Below are 13,301 nucleotides of genomic sequence, written 5' to 3' on the forward strand. Positions count from 1 at the left end.
TCTGAATACTTGTCATGCTGTTGATTCCAAAGACGGCTCGAACGTCGAATATGCCACCTGACAAAGAATAAACTAGACTATATTCCTCTAACCAGGTGCCATAAGACATTCATGTAAATTGGTACATGCAAATAGGATCCTGTATCGATTCTGTATTTACAGACATCAATGGAGGATATGAGCTGCAGTCAAAGTAAAATGTCTCTATCCTGTACAAAATGTCGGAGCCTATTATTTAGTTTCACTTTCTCACAGCACATAATAAGGTGGGGTCTCATGCTCAGTTGGCTTCCTGTTGCACTCGTCTAGCATGCATTTTATAGCAGTCATAGGTCGACTGTCATTTACAATAGGACTAGACCTATGTTAGGCTTTATAAGATGAATGTTGTAGCCAATTATAGGCATGCGCTATATACGTTAAATTACCATAATAGAAGGACCCCTAATTACAATTAAATAATTGACAAGTGTCATCTATTTTCAAAGAGGATTTTTCAGTTCACCTCCTTCTTTGAATTTAGGCTACTGAATTGATGAAATCATTCCAACCCCACTTTCGAGGCCTTGCAGCAGCTGTATATACAGTGGGGGAAAAAAGTATTTAGTCAGCCACCAATTGTGCAAGTTCTCCCACTTAAAAAGATGAGAGAGGCCTGTAATTTTCATCATAGGTACACGTCAACTATGACAGACAAAATGAGGGAAAAAAATCCAGAAAATCAACATTGTAGGATTTTTAATGAATTGATTTGCAAATTATGGTGGAAAATAAGTATTTGGTCAATAACAAAAGTTTCTCAATACTTTGTTATATACCCTTTGTTGGCAATGACACAGGTCAAATGTTTTCTGTAAGTCTTCACAAGGTTTTCACACACTGTTGCTGGTATTTTTGGCCCATTCCTCCATGCAGATCTCCTCTAGAGCAGTGATGTTTTGGGGCTGTCGCTGGGCAACACGGACTTTCAACTCCCTCCAAAGATTTTCTATGGGGTTGAGATCTGGAGACTGGCTAGGCCACTCCAGGACCTTGAAATGATTCTTACGAAGCCACTCCTTCGTTGCCCGGGCGGTGTGTTTGGGATCATTGTCATGCTGAAAGACCCAGCCACGTTTCCTCTTCAATGCCCTTGCTAATGGAAGGAGGTTTTCACTCAAAATCTCACGATACATGGCCCCATTCATTCTTTCCTTTACACGGATCAGTCGTCCTGGTCCCTTTGCAGAAAAACAGCCCCAAAGCATGATGTTTCCACCCCCATGCTTCACAGTAGGTATGGTGTTCTTTGGATGCAACTCAGCATTCTTTGTCCTCCAAACACGATGAGTTGAGTTTTTACCAAAAAGTAATATTTTGGTTTCATCTGACCATATGACATTCTCCCAATCCTCTTCTGGATCATCCAAATGCACTCTAGCAAACTTCAGACGGGCCTGGACATGTACTGGCTTAAGCAGGGGGACACATCTGGCACTGCTGGATTTGAGTCACTGGCGGCGTAGTGTGTTACTGATGGTAGGCTTTGTTACTTTGGTCCCAGCTCTCTGCAGGTCATTCACTAGGTCCCCCCGTGTGGTTCTGGGATTTTTGCTCACCGTTCTTGTGATAATTTTGACCCCACGGGGTGAGATCTTGCGTGGAGCCCCAGATCGAGGGGAGATTATCAGTGGTCTTGTATGTCTTCCATTTCCTAATAATTGCTCCCACAGTTGATTTCTTCAAACCAAGCTGCTTACCTATTGCGGATTCAGTCTTCCCAGCCTGGTGCATGTCTACAATTTTGTTTCTGGTGTCCTTTGACAGCTCTTTGGTCTTGGCCATAGTGGAGTTTGGAGTGTGACTGTTTGAGGTTGTGGACAGGTGTCTTTCATGCTGATAACAAGTTAAAACAGGTGCCATTAATACAGGTAACGAGTGGAGGACAGAGGAGCCTCTTAAAGAAGAAGTTACAGGTCTGTGAGGGCCAGAAATCTTGCTTGTTTGTAGGTGACCAAATACTTATTTTCCACCATAATTTGCAAATAAATTCATTAAAAATCCTACAATGTGATTTTCTGGAAAAAAAATTCTCTATTTGTCTGTCATAGTTGACGTGTACCTATGATGAAAATTACAGGCCTCTCTCATCTTTTTAAGTGGGAGAACTTGCACAATTGGTGGCTGACTAAATACTTTTTTCCCCACTGTATAAAGCAAGTTTACTAAACATTCGTATCCCTCCTCCCTAAGATGAACAGAGATCATATAGCTTACTTTTATACCAGTCTCAGGAGGAAATGGTATATTCATGTTTTTAAACTAATTTATTGTAGAATGAGTTAATTAAATAATGAATGTATTTTCATGTATTTGTTTATTTTATTTCAGTGTTTTATTTTATTATAATAACAGAACACTTTAATTATATAGCACATGTGAGAGTGTGATTTGGAAGAGTCAGGCGCAGGAGGGTAAATCACAGAACACAGAGTTTATTCCCTAGTTCACGGTTACGCTGGATAGCGTCAACAGTCCAGTGCGCAAAACTCTTATCTCCCTCACTAACTTTAAGCATCAGTTGTCAGAGCACCTTACCGATCACTGCACCTGTACACAGCCCATCTGAAATTAGCCTACCCAACTACCTCATCCCTATATTGTTATTTATTTTGCTCTTTTGCACCCCAATATCTCTATTTGCACATCATCTCTTGCACATCTAGCATTCCAGTGTTAATACTAATTGTAATTATTTTGCACTATAGCCTATTTATTGCCTTACCTCCATAACTTGCTACATTTGCACACACTGTATATATATTTTCTGTTGTATTTTTTTGACTTTATGTTTTTTTACCCCATATGTAACTCTGTGTTGTTGTTTTTATTGCACTACTTTGCTTTATCTTGGCCAGGTCGCAGTTGTAAATGAGAACTTGTTCTCAACTGGCTTACCTGGTTAAATAAAGGTGAAATAAATAAATAAATAAAATATTCCTCTAACCAGGTGCCATAAGACATTCATGTTATTTGGTACATGCAAATAGGATCCTGTATCGATTCTGTATTTACAGACATCAATGGAGGATATGAGCTGCAGTCAAAGTAAAATGTCTCTATCCTGTACAAAATGTCGGAGCCTATTTTTTAGTTTCACTTTCACAGAGCACATAATAAGGTGGGGTCTCATCCTCAGTTGGCTTCCTGTTGCACTCGTCTAGCAGGCATTTTATAGCAGTCATAGATCGACTGTCATTTACAATAGGACTAGACCTATGTTAGGCTTTATAAGATGAATGTTGTAGCCAATTATAGGCATGCGCTATATATGTTAAATTACCATAATGGACTAAGAACCCCTAAATACAATTAAAGAATTGACAACTGTCATCTATTTTCAAAGAGGATTTTTCAGTTCAAAATTCACATTCTTCTTTGAATTTAGGCTACTGAATTGATGAAATCATTCCACCCCACTTTCTCGAGGCCTTGCAGCAGCTGTATATATAAAACAAGTTTACTAAACATCCGTATCCCTCCTCCCTAAGATGAACAGAGATCATAAAGCTTACTTTTATACCAGTCTCAGGAGGAAATGGTACATTCATGTTTTAAACAAATTTATCATAGAATGATTTAATTAAATAATGTACAGTGGGGGAAAAAAAAGTATTTAGTCAGCCACCAATTGTACAAGTTCTCCCACTTAAAAAGATGAGAGAGGCCTGTAATTTTCATCATAGGTACACGTCAACTATGACAGACGAAATTAGAAAAAAAATCAAGAAAATCACATTGTAGGATTTTTTATGAATTTATTTGCAAATTATGGTGGAAAATATGTATTTGGTCAATAACAAAAGTTTTTCAATACTTTGTTATATACCCTTTGTTGGCAATGACACAGGTCAAAAGTTTTCTGTAAGTCTTCACAAGGTTTTCACACACTGTTGCTGGTATTTTGGCCCATTCCTCCATGCAGATCTCCTCTAGAGCAGTGATGTTTTGGGGCTGTCGCTGGGCAACACGGACTTTCAACTCCCTCCAAAGATTTTCTATGGGGTTGAGATCTGGAGACTGGCTAGGCCACTACAGGACCTTGAAATGATTATTACGAAGCCACTCCTTCGTTGCCCGGGCGGTGTGTTTGGGATCATTGTCATGCTGAAAGACCCAGCCACGTTTCCTCTTCAATGCCCTTGCTGATGGAAGGAGGTTTTCACTCAAAATCTCACGATACATGGCCCCATTCATTCTTTCCTTTACATGGATCAGTCGTCCTGGCCCCTTTGCATAGAAACAGCCCCAAAGCATGATGTTTCTACCCCCAATGCTTCACAGTAGGTATGGTGTTCTTTGGATGCAACTCAGCATTCTTTGTCCTCCAAACACGACGAGTTGAGTTTTTACCAAAAAGTTATATTTTGGTTTCATCTGACCATATGACATTCACCCAATCCTCTTCTGGATCATCCAAATGCAGCAAACTTCAGACGGGCCTGGACATGTACTGGCTTAAGCAGGGGGACACATCTGGCACTGCAGGATTTGAGTCCCTGGCGGCGTAGTGTGTTACTGATGGTAGGCTTTGTTACTTTGGTCCCAGCTCTCTGCAGGTCATTCACTAGGTCCCCCCGTGTGGTTCTGGGATTTTTACTCACCGTTCTTGTGATCATTTTGACCCCAGGGGTGAGATCTTGCGTGGAGCCCCAGATCGAGGGAGATTATCAGTGGTCTTGTATGTCTTCCATTTCCTAATAATTGCTCCCACAGTTGATTTATTCAAACCAAGCTGCTTACCTATTGCAGATTCAGTCTTCCCAGCCTGGTGCAGGTCTACAATTTTGTTTCTGGTGTCCTTTGACAGCTCTTTGGTCTTGGCCATAGTGGAGTTTGGAGTGTGACTGTTTGAGGTTGTGGACAGGTGTCTTTTATACTGATAACAAGTTCAAACAGGTGCCATTAATACAGGTAACGAGTGGAGGACAGAGGAGCCTCTTAAAGAAGAAGTTACAGGTCTGTGAGAGCCAGAAATCTTGCTTGTTTGTAGGTGACCAAATACTTATTTTCAACCATAATTTGCAATTAAATTCATAAAAAATCCTACAATGTGATTTTCTGGATTTTTTTCTCTCTCAATTTGTCTGTCATAGTTGACGTGTACCTATGATGAAAATTACAGGCCTCTCTCATCTTTTTAAGTGGGAGAACCTGCACAATTGGTGGCTGACTAAATACTTTTTTCCCCCACTGTATTTTCATGCATTTGTTTATTTTATTTCAGTGTTTTATTTTATTATAATAACCAATACTTTATTTATATAGCACATGTCATACAGAGACCTTAACTCAAGGTGCTGTTCATAATAAAATAATAATACAAATTGATTAAAAGTGAACATGGTAAACAATACATCACAGAATGACACCAATGAGGACAAACACAATAATAGAAATAGGATATTAAAAGAAGACAAAAGCAGCCAGATAATTAACAGCTAAAAAGGTGAGTCATTATCTGGTGTTAAAAAGAGTTAACAGTTTTTCCCTCCCTGATATTGCATGGTAGGGCTGGGCACTCCAGAATTTGGGGGTGTAAAAGCTAAAAACTGCATCACCACTTTTCATGCTATATTTTAAAGTTATTTGTTACAAAACCTAGGCAGTATCACCGCAAGTGAGTCACTTTATGGGAAGTAGCACATGCAAAACTAATTTCCAGTGTGATGTTTTTTATATATTTTAAACTTTCAAGGTTTTAAATTCACATGAACATAAGTGTATAACAGACAAGATAATTGAAAAATGTGTTAATATTGCAGTATGAATTTTATATGATGTATTCAATGTGTCATTCTGTAGTGGAGAAGGATGAAGACACAGACAGACAGACTCTGGGTAGAAGAAGAAACTCCAAAAGGTCCGGACAGTAAGTAGAAAAATAGTATTATAATTGTTTTTGAACATTTACCAATAGTTTAATTAAATAGTCATATTTGTTTTGCGTTGACTATCCACATTTCAATTTGGCAGCCAGTCGGGAAGAGGAACGATTATTAATCTCAATTTACATTTCTTACGGGAGACCCACTACTGGGCCAACCATGATGTAACATTACTCATGTTTTCTCCTTTACTTCTCTCCTGTAGTGTCCATGACCAGGATTGTACTGGTGGGGAAGACAGGCGCTGGAAAAAGCTCTTCAGGAAACACAATCCTGGGGAGGAGAGCTTTTAGAGATGATAGATCGAGCTCTTCTGTAACTAAGGAGTGTTGTAAGGAGACAGAAGAGATGGCAGGGAGGCAGGTCTGGCTAGTGGACACACCAGGATTATTTGACACAAGCCTCTCTGACAGTTACTTAGAGACAGAGATCAGTAAATGTATCAACATGACGTCACCTGGTCCACACGCAATCGTATTGGTCATGAACGTAGGGCCTTTCACAAAGGAGGAACAGAACGTAGTTAAGAAAATCAGGGCGTTATTTGGAGAAGAAGCTAACAAGTATACCATGATCCTCTTCACCCATGGGGATGAGTTGGGTGAAGGTGGCATTAAGCAGTATGTGAATGAAGGACAGAAGGACCTCAAGAGACTTATGGAGCAGTGTGGTGGAAGGTACCATGTTTTTGACAACACCAAGATGGAAAACAGGGGACAAGTTCTGGATTTCTTTGAGAAAATTGACCACATGGCGGCAGTAAACGGTCAAGACCACTACACCAACGACAAATACCAAGACGTGGAGAGAAAGCTAAGTACCAGAGAAGAAGAGTTGAGGAAGCAGTATGAAGAAGAACTGCGGAAGCTAGAAGAAGAAGAGAAGCAACTGCCTCCCAGATACCAGGAGGAAATGAAGAAGCTACAGAGTAAAATTAAGGCACTGAAGCAGTCAACGGAGGAGGAAGAAAAGAAACTTGAAGAACTACAACTCCTGTATCAAAACAAAATCTGGCAAATCACGGAACACAAGCGTTATTATGAGAGGAAGTTGAGGGCTGAGGGAGGAAGCAGAGTTAACCCAAGATAACAAAGGAATGTCCACAGAGGTCTATAAAACGTTACAGGATCTCCATCTCTGAAACAGCTGGTGATTGTGATGGTTGTGTTTATTTCTCCCCACTTTAATTTGTGCTCTCTACTGAACCACTTGCTGAATCCATCAGGAACCATGCTGGTATTGACAACCCAAGCTGGGAACAACAACCAATACAATGTAATTATATGTATATGATATATTCATATTTGAGTAACATTTTGAACCATCTATCCCTGTCATCCTTGACATCATCTTTTTGTCATTTTCTGGCTATGAAATGGATTACTCAGAGGCTATGCTGCTGGTGATGTCACAGCTCTAACAAATTTCACATTTCACATTTAAAGGGAAACTGAAACAATCATGACTACTTAACAAAAACGCAACAATGAAGTCTCCATTGTATGGTTAGAATGGGTTAAATTATTGTAATTGCCACTACTTAGGCGATAAAACAGAATCTCAGCTCATTACCTGTATAAAAGACACCTGGGAGCCAGAAATCTTTCTGATTGAGAAGGGGTCAAATACTTATATCCCTCATTAAAATGCAAATCAATTTATAACATTTTTGACATGCGTTTTTCTGGATTTTTTTGTTGTTATTCTGTCTCTCACTGTTCAAATAAACCTACCATTAAAATTAAAGACTGATCATTTCTTTGTCAGTGGGCAAACGTACAAAATCAGCAGGGGATCAAATACTTTTTTCCCTCACTGTATTTTATAGAAAACAAATAAAAAAACTCAGCACTCGTTACAAATGTATTTAGAAAAACAAAATGGTTTTCTGTCAAAAGGAATCCCTTTTAAGTTGTTTTCAATTTACCCTTTGTGTTTAAGTGGTAAATTACTAACAATGTATAGCCTCCTAACATAATGGACTGTCAGGCCGGGATTCAATCAAAATGCGCATTGTCCACAAGAGCAGTGCACTGTATAATATAATATAATATGCCATTTAGCAGACGCTTTTATCCAAAGCGACTTACAGTCATGTGTGCATAGATTTTTACGTGTGGGTGGTGCCGGGGATCAAACCCACTACCCTGGCGTTACAAGCACCATGCTCTACCAATTGAGCTACAGAGGACCACCACTGTCAACAATGCACCTTTAAAAGTCAATGTCACGGTTGTCAAGCATAGATTACCTTTATAAATCAAGTGCAGTGTGCTTGTCAATCCAACCTTTGATTGAATCCTGGCCTTAGTCCTTGCATCCATTGGTCCATCAATTCATTTAATTTCTCCAGCCCCATCCGCCAGCTTCATAGTAAACCATGTGGGGCTCCCATTTGGCTGAAACACAAATCTGGACTGAAGCTTTTAGGCTTTACTTGTATGGAAATGCTGGTCAGAGGCTGCTGAAAGTAACAAAATAGCCAGAATAAAAAACATCACATAGCATACATTTGCATACATAAAATACAACTTCGGCTGTCTCTGGCACTCTGGCTTTACTTTGCTGTCACTATATGTTGTGCTGGGGCATGTGCCAACTTTGAATTTGTGCAACCTCATAGTAAAACATTTGCCTGGCTTCCCATCTACATCGCTCCGGCCAACTGATGTTTCTTCTCTACGATGAGTCTGGATTTGACTCTCTCCCACACAATTTCTAGAATGCCAACACATTCTGATCGTTCTGATTGGTCCCATAAACGATACAATCACTGATTAATTTGTTTTGTACAACGCCCCTCATTTTGAAGTCACACAAACAACTTCTAGGATGACAGTTTCAAACTGAATGTATGTAGTGATCGATAGAGCAGCATAATTAAAATTCAGGGTAAAGAAAAAAATTGACCTAAAGTGGGTTTCACTGCTATTTCTATTTCCCTGATGTTCCCCGAGATTGCATCCGCCACAAACATTTAGAATGTTCCAACTGGGCAAAAACTGTTTGAATCAACATTGTTTCCACGTTATTTCAACAACAAAAAATCTATGTGATGACATTGAATCAAAATGGAAAACGTATTGGATTTGCAAAAAGTCATCAACGTAAGGACATTTCAGGGATGTTTGTCTTTTTTTCACCCAACTTGAAACCTAAATCCAATGACATGGTTACCATTTATGTTGATTGGTGGATTGGTGGTGTGGCTTGGTAGGGGTGTGCCTTTCAGATAGTTATTGTTGGCCACCCGTGAGAATAAATATCATTCCAGTTCATCTGTTCTGTTGTGTTGTTATCACATGTTAAGGTTGAACACTGACAGTATTGTAGCTTTAATGAGGCTTACACAAGTTTAAGAGTTCCTTAAAAGCCTATGCAAATCCCAATGTTGGTATAGTTACTACTTTGTTAACAATATGTACAATTCATGTTATTAATATTATATTAATATGCTACCAAAGGGGTTCGGAATGTTTCAGCCCGAGTCTTTGCCTGAACGAGTACCTGAAGAAACTTTGCAATGACAGCAATGTCTCTTTTTCTGAAAACGTTGATATGCTGTGGGAGCAACCAGGACTTTTTAAAATAAACAGATTCACCCTAACCACAGGGGTTCCAGGAGTATTTCCAGCAACATAACCCTGTATAGGCCACCAAAGCACTGCCCCACTTTCTTTATTGATTTATCTGAACTATTGTCTATTGTCCTTGAGAACTATGATAAAATCATTGTGTTGGGCGATTTTAATATTCATGTTGACAAAGAGACTGACTTCAAGCCATTGAATTTATGAATCTTTTGAGCTCTATGGACTTTATCCAACATGTTACTGGGCCCACCCATAACTGCGGCCATATGCTGAACCTGGTTATTACCAAGGGACTTTCTATTGGCATTGTTGATGTTGCTTTATCTGATCACCACTGTGTATCTTTTACTACCTTGTTGCCCATAGCACAGGTTAATACGAAACACATTATTAAGAAACACTATCTTACCTCTGAAGTTGCTACAGATTGTATTAAGTGTATGAACAATACTCAACCACCTATTCTGCCTTCCTCTGATGATTTAGTTGATAACTTTAATAGCAAATTAGGGGCAACCATTGATGCCATAGCACCAGTAAAGTTGAAAAAGGCCACATCCAGAGAGCCCATTGGATGAGTGAGGAAACTAATAAATTCAAGAGAAATTGCAGAAAGGCACAATGGAAGTGGAGAAAGTCAATGTGAAGGTCCATTATGATATTCTGAGAGAGCAACTTGGCATATATAACAAGGCAATTAGAAATGCCAATCAGAATAATAATAATTATATATTAATCATTATTATTGTGATGGAAGGAGTCAGGCGCAGGAGGGTAATCACCAAATACAGAGTTTATTCCTTCGTTACACAAAATACGCTGGAAAGTCGTGACAATTATTCTGATAATCACTGTTAATCAGAATAATACGAGAGTGCTCTTCTTGACCGTTTTTTGTCACCCTTGGGGAACATATCTTATAGAAAATACTTATCACATGTGGGATTTCACAAGGTTTGATTTTGGTTCCGTTACTGTTCAGTTTATATATGTTACCTCTTGGCAGCATTATCAGAAAGCACAGCATTGATTTTTCACTGCTTCGCAGACAATACACAACTTTACATTTCTGTTTTACCAGAGAATTTTAGCTCCACAGATAAATTATTAGACTGTATTAGTGATTTAAATACATGCATGGCTCACAACTTCCTCCAGCTAAATCAAGACAAGACCGAGGTACTTATTGTTGAGCCAAAGCACAGAGAGAGAATCTAGCCGCACATTTTAATTCATGGGCAATAAAGATAAAACACCAGGTAAAAAACCTAGGTGTTATTTTAGATTCTGAACTCAATTTCGAATCACACATTAGGAGTGTGACCAAAATAGCTTTTTACCACCTGAGGAACATTGCCAAGGTGCGGGTGTTTCTCTCTCAGGCTGATACAGAGAGACTCATCCATGCTTTTATTACAAGCAGGCTTGACTACTGTGATGCTCTCCTCTCTGGTCTACCCAAGAACGCCATTGGGCAACTGCAAAACATAGAGAATGCTGCAGCACGGGTACTGCCCAAGACCAGACAGAAAGCACACATTACACCGGTTTTAAGGTCTCTGCACTCCTGTGAGTTTTAGAATTTATTGTAAGATTATTCTATTGGTTTTTAAATCAATCCACAATTGTGCACCCCAATACATGTCAAACATGCTTTTAAGTTATGTACCCAGTAGGTCCCTCAGGTCCTCTGGCACTGGCATTTTAACTATTCCAATGCCTAGGACCAAGAGGCATTGAGAGGCAGCCTTTAGTTACTATGCCCCCAGACTCTGGAATAGCCAGAGAACCTGAGGGGGGCCGAAACTGTGGACATACAGTGGGGAGAACAAGTATTTGATACACTGCCGATTTTGCAGGTTTTCCTACTTACAAAGCATGTAGAGGTCTGTAATTTTTTATCATAGGTACACTTCAACTGTGAGAGACGGAATCCAGAAAATCACATTGTATGATTTTTAAGTAATTAATTTGCATTTTATTGCAATACATAAGTATTTGATACATCAGAAAAGCAGAACTTAATATTTGGTACAGAAACCTTTGTTTGCAATTACAGAGATCATACGTTTCCTGTAGGTCTTGACCAGGTTTGCACACACTGCAGCAGGGATTTTGGCCCACTCCTCCATACAGACCTTCTCCAGATCCTTCAGGTTTCGGGGCTGTCGCTGGGCAATACGGACTTTCAGCTCCCTCCAAATATTTTCTATTGGGTTCAGGTCTGGAGGCTGGCTAGGCCACTCCAGGACCTTGAGATGCTTCTTACGGAGCCACTCCTTAGTTGCCCTGGCTGTGTGTTTCGGGTCGTTGTCATGCTGGAAGACCCAGCCACGACCCATCTTCAATGCTCTTACTGAGGGAAGGAGGTTGTTGGCCAAGATCTCGCGATACATGGCCCCTTCCATCCTCCCCCTCAAAGACGGTGCAGTCGTCCTGTCCCCTTTGCAGAAAAGCATCCCCCAAAGAATGATTTTTCCACCTCCATGCTTCACAGTTGGGATGGTGTTCTTGGGGTTGTACTCATCCTTCTTCTTCCTCCAAATACGGCGAGTGGAGTTTTGACCAAAAAGCTATATTTTTGTCTCATCAGACCACATGACCTTCTCCAATTCCTCCTCTGGATCATCCAGATGGTCATTGGCAAACTTCAGACGGGCCTGGACATGCGCTGGCTTGAGCAGGGGACCTTGCGTGCGCTGCAGGATTTTAATCCATGACGGCGTAGTGTGTTATTAATGGTTTTCTTTGAGACTGTGGTCCCAGCTCTCTTCAGGTCATTGACCAGGTCCTGCCGTGTAGTTCTGGGCTGATCCCTCACCTTCCTCATGATCATTGATGCCCCACGAGGTGAGATCTTGCACCCCCAGACCGAGGGGTGATTGACCGTCATCTTGAACTTCTCTTCCATTTTCTAATAATTGCGCCCAACAGTTGTTGCCTTCTCACCAAGCTGCTTGCCTATTGTCCTGTAGCCCATCCCAGCCTTGTGCAGGTCTACAATTTTATCCCTGATGTCCTTACACAGCTCTCTGGTCTTGGCCATTGTGGAGAGGTTGGAGTCTGTTTGATTGAGTGTGTGGACAGGTGTCTTTTATACAGGTAACAAGTTCAAACAGGTGCAGTTAAGCACAGGTAATGAGTGGAGAACAGGAGGGCTTCTTAAAGAAAAAACTAACAGGACTGTGAGAGCCGGAATTCTTACTGTCAAATACTTATGTCATGCAATAAAATGCAAATTAATTACATAAAAATCATACAATGTGATTTTCTGGATTTTGTTTTAGATTCCGTCTCTCACAGTTGAAGTGTACCTATGATAAAAATTACAGACCTCTACATGCTTTGTAAGTAGGAAAACCTGCAAAATCGGCAGTGTATCAAATACTTGTTCTCCCCACTGTATTTAAAAGAGATCTTAAAACACATCTTTTTAGTAGTTCAGTTTGTGTCATTCTTTTGTTTGTTATCTTATGTTTGTTGTCTAGTAAATATTTCAGCTTTTATTTTCATTGTTTTTATTTGTTTAATTCCTGTAAAGTACATTGCGTTGCATTCCATGTCTGAAATGTGCTGTATACATAAAGCTTGATTTGATTTGATAACACAATTAAGAAATATATGTAAAATATATGATTGTAACAATTCATACACAACCTAAGGCCAGGATTCCATCAAATCGTGCTGCTCAAAAAAATAAAGGGAACACTTAAACAACACAATGTAACTCCAAGTCGATCACACTTCTGTGAAATCAAACTGTCCACTTAGGAAGCAACAC

At 39.8% G+C, this 13,301-nt stretch overlaps 1 pseudogene; it reads left to right on the forward strand.

Annotated features, from left to right (window-relative positions):
- The first annotated feature begins 6,137 nt into the window (after positions 1–6,137).
- LOC123485449 lies at positions 6,138–7,559 on the forward strand (annotated as a pseudogene).
- Positions 7,560–13,301: the final 5,742 nt, after the last annotated feature.

Source organism: Coregonus clupeaformis, unplaced genomic scaffold, assembly GCF_020615455.1.
Source record: "Coregonus clupeaformis isolate EN_2021a unplaced genomic scaffold, ASM2061545v1 scaf0693, whole genome shotgun sequence".
Taxonomy (NCBI): domain Eukaryota; kingdom Metazoa; phylum Chordata; class Actinopteri; order Salmoniformes; family Salmonidae; genus Coregonus; species Coregonus clupeaformis.